This window comes from Pungitius pungitius, chromosome 5 (assembly GCF_949316345.1).
Source record: "Pungitius pungitius chromosome 5, fPunPun2.1, whole genome shotgun sequence".
NCBI classification, from domain to species: domain Eukaryota; kingdom Metazoa; phylum Chordata; class Actinopteri; order Perciformes; family Gasterosteidae; genus Pungitius; species Pungitius pungitius.
In genome coordinates this window covers 21,854,930-21,864,678 of record NC_084904.1, presented here as the reverse complement: position 1 = coordinate 21,864,678, position 9,749 = coordinate 21,854,930, and positions in this window count along the sequence as shown.

Below are 9,749 nucleotides of genomic sequence, written 5' to 3'. Positions count from 1 at the left end.
GATGAAAACGCTTCTTGGAGAACCGGAGGGGTCGATCAAGAAAGATGGAGCGTGACGCCCCCCCCCCTCCGCCCCCCCGAGTCTTTAAAAAGTGACGCTCATAGGCACAAACTGGAAGGGAGACTTTTACTCTTTGCTCAGTTATTTGTCGGGTCGGCGGCCTTCTTAACAGACGGTTCATTGGAGCTTTTCCCTCTTTGTTGACTCTTTGCAGCCTTTTTTTGCAGCAGATGAACAAACTTTACCAGCTCATAGAGAATCTAGATACCACAACTTATTCAACAGTGTCGAGTGCATTATGTTGTTGTGGGGGCATTTTTTCGCAAAATCAATGAATGACCCAATGCTTTGAAAAGCTCCCACTGAGCTGAGCTGTAAATTGAAATTCATAGTGTTTCATTCATGGCCTGTGTGCCTTTGCAAAGCACGGAGCCATGCAGTCTATCATATAATTCACATCTATGTCCGTTTCTCAGCCACAAAGAGAGAAAAACATCTCCCTCTTCTCATATAATTGCATTATTTTTGCATAATGCAGAATATCGGAGGACCTGAGTGGCTTGGAAAAAGGCCTGGACAACCAAATTGCTGCCAGACGGATTACAATGTATTTCCATTATTTTGTTCCATGTGAACATTTATGAGTCATGGGATTTAGATTAACCCGCCTCAGCGCTGGACCTTCCTGTGGGAACGCTCGCTCCATTTGGAAATTAAAGGATGTTATTCCTTTCACTCTCTCCAGATACTTTACTGTGGGATAAAGCATGAATAATAAACAGCACAGTCATATCCGGGCTTACAAATGATCTTCTATCTACGGTGAGTCTTCATATGGAATAAAGAATAGGAAGCATAATTGTAAAAACGTTTATGGGTTTTGCAAATATTGATAGTAACTTGAATGTGTCTCTTTGGCTTTCTTTGTGTTTTTATTAAGCTATTAAAAAGATTGTGTGAAAGGAATTCTCCTCCTTCTGAATGACACCTTCACCCGTCATGAGCGCGGTCTCGCCGCCCTGGTGATTGGACCCAAGTTGGTTTAACGGGGGTCTTTCAGCTCGTTAGCGCGTGCGTTTACAGTGCACCTGGCAGCGATTATGTCGGAGCAGCAGGTTGGACGTTGACGTCTTAAGTAAAACGGTTTGATGGAGGCGGAGCACCATTTAGCTTCTCAGGGCCTCCTCCTGTATCTGTTCACCTTTCACTCACAGGTTCAAGCAGCTTTGGAGATTCATTAAGAGTCTCTGCTCGGATGGAGATTCAAAGTTCTTCAGTGTTAACCTGAAGGATGTAAATCAGTCACGTGACTTTCGCTGGCTACTTATGGTCGCCATGGGAGATGAAAAGTGGAGCAGGTTTTGACAGGTGTCAGTTCTCAGCTGACAGGGTCTAAGAATCACTCGGATCCCATTTGTTCCCAACGACCTTACGCGTGACTTTGAGACGCGCTTCATTTGTAAAAAGGGGGCGGAGCAGGAATGCGACCGACAGGGTGAAAACGAGCCTCAAAGTCAACGCGTTTCCCTAAATGTGTCTTTTGGACGCTTGTTGTTCTACACGGTGAATCACTGCTGTCTCTCCGGTGGACTTGGGATGGTTTACGTGGACGTTGGTTTAACTGGTGTTAAAGTTGAAAACGTGGAGCCCTAAAAGCGTCCGTGACAAACTACAGAATACCAATGTGAAAAGTGGTCACTCGTATGGATGAACACCTGAATCTGCAGCTCACTGGTGGCTTTAAGCTCACTGCTAAAAAAAAAAACTTAAATCCATCGTACACCATCCGCTAGCTGAATTAGCTATCGGTGGTGGAGACCCAACACAGAGACAAAAGAGAGTGAATATCGGACTTCCCCTCAACACTTGACGCCTCCAAATAAATCGTCCCATATCTCCTGGAAGGCAGCAGTTTTAACCTCTGACGATGTCGTCTCAAAGTCTAATTCTCCCCGTGGTACCAGTCCCTCTAACTGGTGAATAAAGGATTAAATATCTTACATTTAAAAACCAATTTTATGACCTATGTGCAGGAAGTTAATATTATATTTCTAGCTTGGTTACATTTGGCCTCCATGCTGAAGAATTTGCATTCTCAGCGGTTTGCCTCGTTAATAAAAGGCCTTTAAATACAGTCACATGATGCAAGTGATGACACAAGCGCCTGCAGCAACACTTTAATCCAAATCTTGAATCAGAGGCGGGGTCAATTTTCCACACATTTCAGTTTATTTGCCAAGAAAGAGACCAATTTCTAATCAAAATCATCCACACACTCGCGCCGCCCCCCCCAGCCGGATGGATGATAAACCCTCATAATCAACTGAGAGATAAAGTACCATCAAAAGATGCAATCACATGTATGCGCACGTGTCTGCGTTGTTGTGCCGCTAATGACCACTTACGGAGGTCGTTTCAGGCGCGAGGACAGATGAAGGCGAGGGACCGCGATCGCGGCCAGTCAATCACAGGCGACAATTACGGCCGGCTCCCAGGCAGGAGGCCGCAGCGAGACGTCTGTGGATCCAGAGGGAAATGTATAACTACACATTATGTGGGATGGGATTGGCAGAGCGCACGTTCAGGAGAAACATTTGTTAAACTGTGAAACAAAAAAAAAGGCTGCGGGGGCGAAAGAGGAAGTTGGTTAAAAAGAAAAAAATACAGACCTTAATGAGAAATAACAGCGATTTTTGTCGAGCCGAGCCTGAAGACATCGTTCTGCAACGTCCTTCAAAAAGTCCACTTGACAGAGAATTACCAATGTGAAGATTGAAACCTGCAAAAGGAAAAGACCACCGGGCCCTCTCAGTAACCGAATCACACCGAGGGCCCCCTGCTGGAGAGCTGGCCCCCGTCCCGCCATGTTGACACCAGCCGAGGGTTGGCAGGCGCGCGGTGCGACGCCCCGGGGGGGGGGCCTCGGCGGTGGGTGGAGAGGGTCGCAGGGGTCAGAGGGGGATCTTCTCCTGCCGTCAATCAGCCGCTGCTCAGGGACCGGCAGAGGGACGGATAATTGGTTCCTCTCCCCCGCCCCCCCCCCCCCCCCCCACTCGTCAGAAGGTCAATTAATCACGTCAGTCAATCCGTCTGCACGGTGGTCAAACATCAATTGCGCTGCGTTATCGATCGCGCTGAATGTTTTCGGTCTTTTTGTAGACAGCTATCAACCGTTCCATCGCTGGACTGCAGGAAGATGAGGTTCAAAGGCTTTTTACAGAGTAACTCCGCAATTGAAGTTGAATTGAAATTGCATCAGCGCGCGGATGAAAAGCTCCTTGATGATTTGCAAAACAGAGGAAAAAAAAAAAAAATCTTTCATCTTCCATTGTCTGCTTTCGATCAATTTGACTGAGATTACTTTTGTTCTTCAACCAGCAGGATTCTTGTTGAGGAATCTTGTTTAATTCTCAGCAGCGAGACATTTGAGATGTGGTCTCAACACTGGACCAATTTAAGAAAATTGCTGTCCCCCCCCCATTAGTCACACAAAAACACAGGAAAATCGATTTTTTCATGTCTTGTCCTGGATTCCTCAACTATAAAGCTGCTTTCATATTCCAGCCGCTGCAGGTAATTTGTTTGCTATTTTGTGTAAGAGCACATTTTACAGATTGCTCCAAGCTCAAAACTCTCGTCTCACAAGGACATCTTAAAGATCTGCGGGATTCAGTGCGTCATGATTTGGGGGGGGGGGGGGGGGGGGGGGCGCAGAGTGGAGGTAGAGAGGTTAAAAACCCTGCAGAGTGGATAAGTGAGGTGCTGGTTGCGAGCGGACATCTGGAACACGGTGCATCTTTAAATAAAAAGCCCAGATACGCATAATCAGATCGGCTATATCAATGTGGTAGGTCTTAAAAGGTGCGTTGTCTCTAATGGCCATCATGTGTTGAGTTTAAATTGGGGTCATATTTAGAGTCAAAAGAAAGAAAAACACTGGCGAAATCCATAATTTAATAAAAATATGGCTTCAAAGCAACGGACGCTGAAGCATGGAAGCAGACGCAGTGCCTCAGATGATCGATCGCAGAGGCAAAGAGGTCCGATCCATACTTGAAGAGCAAAGGCCACTAATGGAGTAAATGGATCACACCCCCCGGTGACAGACTCCCACTGAAACAGAGTTTGACCCCAAAAGGTTATGAGTTCAGTCCCCCCCCCCCCACCATTAACTTGCAGCAGACGCGTTTCCTTGGTGCCGTTGATTGCTGTGCGGCTCCGAGCGTCTTCACACCTCCTCTGACGGCGGCTTTCCTCGGGGGTTGCAGGTTTTTTTTTTTGGTGAGGTACGAATGGTTGTTGTGATCAGACCAGGGTGCGATCTTGAAAATTGTCTTTGCCCGGCGGTCATCACACCCACAGTGAGAGGGGGATGGGGGGGAGTCGACTTGAAATATTGGGTTGAATTCCGTCCATCGGGAGCTGAAGAGAGGGCAGTGAGCATCATTCACCCGCTCACCGCCGTGACACCAGCGAGGCTTCGCCGTATGAAGCGCTCCATCATAGAAGACGTTTATTAGAAATGTCCACCATCGCCACGTTTAATATCAAATAACTTCTGAAATCGGATCAAGGGGATGGATCCTATCATTGCAGCCATGTGCCCCCCCCTTTGCTCGCACATCTCACAAGAACATCTGCCGACTCGGAACATCGGAGGCGCCGCTTGTCACGTGGCGCCGAAAGGAAACTTCAATGGAAACGTCCCTCGATGGAAACGTCGCTCAATGGAAACGTCGCTCTTGCTCAGGACAAGACAGCGGACTGATGCGGCCATGAAAACCATTTAGTGCTGATGGTCGACTAAATTTAAACTTTTTAAACACCATCACATGAACTTACACCGGTTTCCAAATATCACAACTACGGCGTGACGGATATGGTTAAAAGGACGCATGCACATGGCAACCATGAGGCTTCCATTTGGACGGAAGGAAATCGTGGGGTTGGATATTTTTTCACTAAATGGTGTAAAATGTGTTTTACACCATTTAGGAAAAAGGCGGCAACGACGTGGCGCCGTTCAAAGAACGCCACTCAGACCCCGGGAATAAACGCTGTGCAAAGCGTGATGGACGGGGAATTAAATCTGCAGCTGCAACCTGCCAAACACGTTGGTTAGAAATGAAACCGGGCCGCCTGCCATCGTGGCCGATGTGTTACTGGTGCATTGAGAAATGGATTTTTATAAATAAAGGCCTGAATCAGAAGGAGTCCTGGATTTCATCCGTGAGCTTTGGCACCACGAGCTTAAAGTCCGACGTGTACTTCAGTGATGACCGATATCCGTATTTATATGTAATATCTAAACATTACGTTTGTTTCGTCGCTGCACAGAATCTGGATGACCTTTACGTTATATTGAGATATTCCACTCTGGGTTTTACAGATGAATGATGCATATGAAAAGTGGCGGATGGAGACACGTTTAATGACTTAGTTTAAGATAACAGGTCAATGATAACTTACAAGTACGTCAAATCGCGTCTCCATCAATCCGGGCCCGCGGGGGTCGACTGGTAGTTCGGCTCTTAAGCAGATTCGCTTTAGAGCAGAGATATCCTCAGTATCGATAAAATAAATCACATTAAAATGAAGGAATAACTGGAGTCCACAACTTCAGACAAGAAGACAGGGCGCTGCATTAACGATAATTGGTGATTCAGCAGCTTGTCTGCTTCTGGCACGGCGGTGTCTGTCTGCTCTTCGTTCTCTCTAAAAACAATTAAAAACACTAAGTTCATGGCAGTTGTTTAATCAAAAAGTTTCTATTTGGCAACATTCCTCGGACCTTGACGAACCCGTCAGCCTCGGCTTCAGTCTTCACCAACTCCCGACACAAGCGCTTCACACTGTGACATCACTGGAGTCATTCTTTGAATTAAAAAATGTCTTGAATTTGATTGGGGAACGGTTCGTGGGTGTCTGCTGGCGCTAAAACAGCATTTCAAGGTCAGGTGTGAAGGATGTAGCGGCGGTTAGAGGCTCGTGGCGGTGGTTAGAGGCTCGTGGCGGTGGTTAGAGGCTCGTGGCGGTGGTTAGAGGCTCGTAGCGGTGGTTAGAGGCTCGTAGCGGTGGTTAGAGGCTCGTGGCGGTGGTTAGAGGCTCGTGGCGGTGGTTAGAGGCTAGTAGCGGTGGTTAGTGGCTCGTAGCGGTTGTTAGAGGCTCGTAGCGGTGGTTAGTGGCTCGTGGCGGTTGTTAGAGGCTCGTGGCGGTGGTTAGAGGCTCGTGGCGGTGGTTAGAGGCTCGTGGCGGTGGTTAGAGGCTCGTAGCGGTGGTTAGAGGCTCGTGGCGGTGGTTAGAGGCTCGTAGCGGTGGTTAGAGGCTCGTGGCGGTGGTTAGAGGCTCGTATCGGTGGTTAGAGGCTCGTAGCGGTGGTTAGAGGCTCGTGGCGGTGGTTAGCGGCATGTAGCGGTGTTTAGTGGCTCGTAGCGGTTGTTAGAGGCTCGTAGCGGTGGTTAGAGGCTCGTAGCGGTGGTTAGTGGCTCGTAGCGGTTGTTAGAGGCTCGTAGCGGTGGTTAGAGGCTCGTAGCGGTGGTTAGAGGCTCGTGGCGGTGGTTAGAGGCTTGTAGCGGTGGTTAGAGGCTCGTAGCGGTGTTTAGCAGCTCCTAGCGGTTCCTAGCGGTTAGCAGCTCGCAGCGGTTAGCTGCTCGTAGCGGTTAGCGGCGCACAGTGGTTAGCGGCATGTAGCGGTGGTTAGCGGCTCGTCAGGGCGAGGATGGAGTCTCCAATCAAATGAGGCTTCTCATTATCAGTCCAAATCAATGAAATGAAATTTGTGTTTTGGGGTGAGGTTTTTTCCACGTCAGGGACTTCAACATAATGCATCTCTTCAGTTTGCCTTTCCTCTCTGGCATCACTTTTTATGGTAAATATTCAACCTCATGGCGATATTAATTTATGAGACATGAAATTGCATTTCTTAACAGTCACTTTGTAGCCTGGGAAAATGATTGATTTGTTTTCCATGAAAGCATTCACGTTGAAATATTGCTTCTCTTTGTGCAGCTTTTCATCCAGTGGAAGCACACCTATGCCCAGAAATGTAATGCGGTAAAAAGCTCTATTTACTTGACTTCTGTCACGACCGGACAATGATCCTGAACCCAAACGCACCGCTCGTACAACAAGGCTCTTCAAAAATCAAAGTTTTATTAACAAAAACGTGGCAGGAGCCGATGAAATGAAAATCACTCTTGAGAGAGGAAAAAACTTACACGTAATCGAAGAACAAAAACAAGTCCATAACGTAAGCTCTAGCTGGCGACACGATGGATCCATGACATGGGACAAGACGAACTGGCACAGGACAAAGGGAGACTCAGACAATATATACACACACAAGGTAGGGGCACAGGTGGAAACAATCAGGGGCAGGGCAGACAATCAGACAGACACAGGAGGAAGGGGCGAGTTGCCTGACACAAGCGGGTTAATTTTCAAAGTAAAACAAACTTCGCTAACACAATTTCCTGGACATGACAACTTCTACTCCAAAGAAAGAAGCGGAATTTGCATTTTATGTTAGTAAGTGGAGAACAAGAGTAAATAAATAATCAGTTTGCATATAAATAAGTTATATATATATATATATATATATTTTGTTTTTCATATCATTGGGTATTTTATCATTTTCATTGAATGTCTTTTTTTTCACTGGCAGATTGCAGCCTATAAACTCTGTTAAGAACATTCAAATGTCTTCTTGTATTGATGGAAAGCGATAAAAAACAATGCCTTTGCAAGCATACGGTACGTTAGACTTAAAATACGTCCAACGTAAGCTACTTATTTGGTTTTCACACGTTTGCGTCACATTTGATGATGGAGGGACCTGAAGGCGTCTTGCAGCACCTTGGAAGCTGCTGCTGGTCCCCACGGAGCCGACGGGACGCCGCAGACAGGAAGTGAACCTCGGACGACCTCGGTCCCAACAGGAAGGTGATGTAAATCATTGTAAATCCTGCCTCTTTATTATTGTTATTATACTACAACTTACTTTCCTTTATTCCCCTTTGTTTAAATCAGTGAAAACAAGTCTGACTTCAGACACTCTTAAATCTACTTTCCATTTCGCTCCAGACTGAAATATCACAGTAACTATCGGTTGAGTTTAGCTTCCATAACTTAAAAGACTGCAAACGTGCTAAATAACTGGTGGACTAACAGCTAATTACGGTTGCCATGGCAGCCTCACAGCAGGTGTGTGTGTGTGGCGTAATGCAATAACTCGCCATGCAGCTCGAGGAGCTCATATCCGCCTTTTCGCATGTATGAGCGCTTGCTTTCACTGCATCGCACAGAGCGAGGGGGTCAAAGGTCAAGGCAAAGCCTGAGGGGATTCCAGTAACTCAGGTTATCATCCAGGTAAAAGACATGCAAGGACAAGGACATGCGTGTAATTGGAAGGCTTGAACACGGGGACACGTGATGGACATTCTATAGACGAAACAGTGGGTCAATAAGTCGAACATTGACGCAGCCTTATAATGTACAAATACTTCAAAATCTGCCAAATGTAAAAGCTGTAAAAGTAAACTGAGTAACAATGAAACTGAAACTATGATTAATCAAATGATTATATGCAACATGTCTTTTCTTTAGGGATGCAAATGATTACTGTACTGCCTGCTCTATTTATATTCCCTTCATTACTTTCCCCAAATTACAGTGCTTTAAAAAAATGATTGGAAATAATTGAAATAAAAAGCAGTAAATCCTTTGAGGCTGAGACCATGAACCATTTTAGATGCCTTCATGTTCTACTAATTAATAAAAAGTCATAACTGCATTATTTCCATGTGAAATACGGCGGAGCAGGAGAAGTAAATACTGACCTCCGATCTGAACTTAAATGCATGAGTCCATTGATTGCATTCCACGGCGCTCAGGCCTCGGCACGGCAAAGAACCCGCGGCTTTTTTCCTCGATCATGCGTTAAACTGATAGTGAACCCCGGAATCCCAAAGGAGACAAAAGCCTCCTCGCGCTCTTCCTTTTAAGTTGTGCACGAGTTAAGCGTCGATCGGGCCCCGTTCGCCCCCGCTCTCTCCAGCACCAGAGCCCCTCACAACAGGCAGCACCTGGCCCTTTCACAGCGCCATTCATCAGCCAGGGAGAATCCCCCCCCCCCCCCCCCTGGAATGATGGGCCGGCGGTTGGAGGGACCCTGCGTCTGCCGCTGGGACAAAAGCTTCAGAGGAGCCGCGCCGATCGCGCCGCCACCTGCCTCCTCTGCTGTTTTCTTCCCTCTGTCCAGCTGACGTCTCTGCCGCGTTTGGACGGGGATTTAACGTCCAATTTGCCCCCCCACTCCCCCCCCCCCCCCTCACTCTCTTCCTGGGCTCAGGTCTGTCCCAACAGCTCGGCACTTCAAAGGGGGCAGATGTGAGGGCAGAGGAGCGGCGGCCATTGTTGGGCTTAGTCCGGCTCTGTTTAAAATGGCACGGACACAAAAAGGTGAAAGCTGTTGTGATGTGCTGCGGAGTGTGAGGGGTCGGGCCAGCTGTACAGTAGGGTGTCCCCCCCCCCCCCCCCCCCAACATGAAACCATGCGGGCATCTCTGCGGATCACTTGGGGTCAAAAAGGTCACATTTTTAGATAATTTGGGCAGCGTTAATGCGTGTGGTGTGAATGGTATTTTTGCAGCTCCAATATGAGAAGTATTTACAAATATTTGGATGCAGCTAAAAATGTGACAACCAAAAAGCAGAAATATAAATTGAATGTGTTGTTAGCCACTTACACA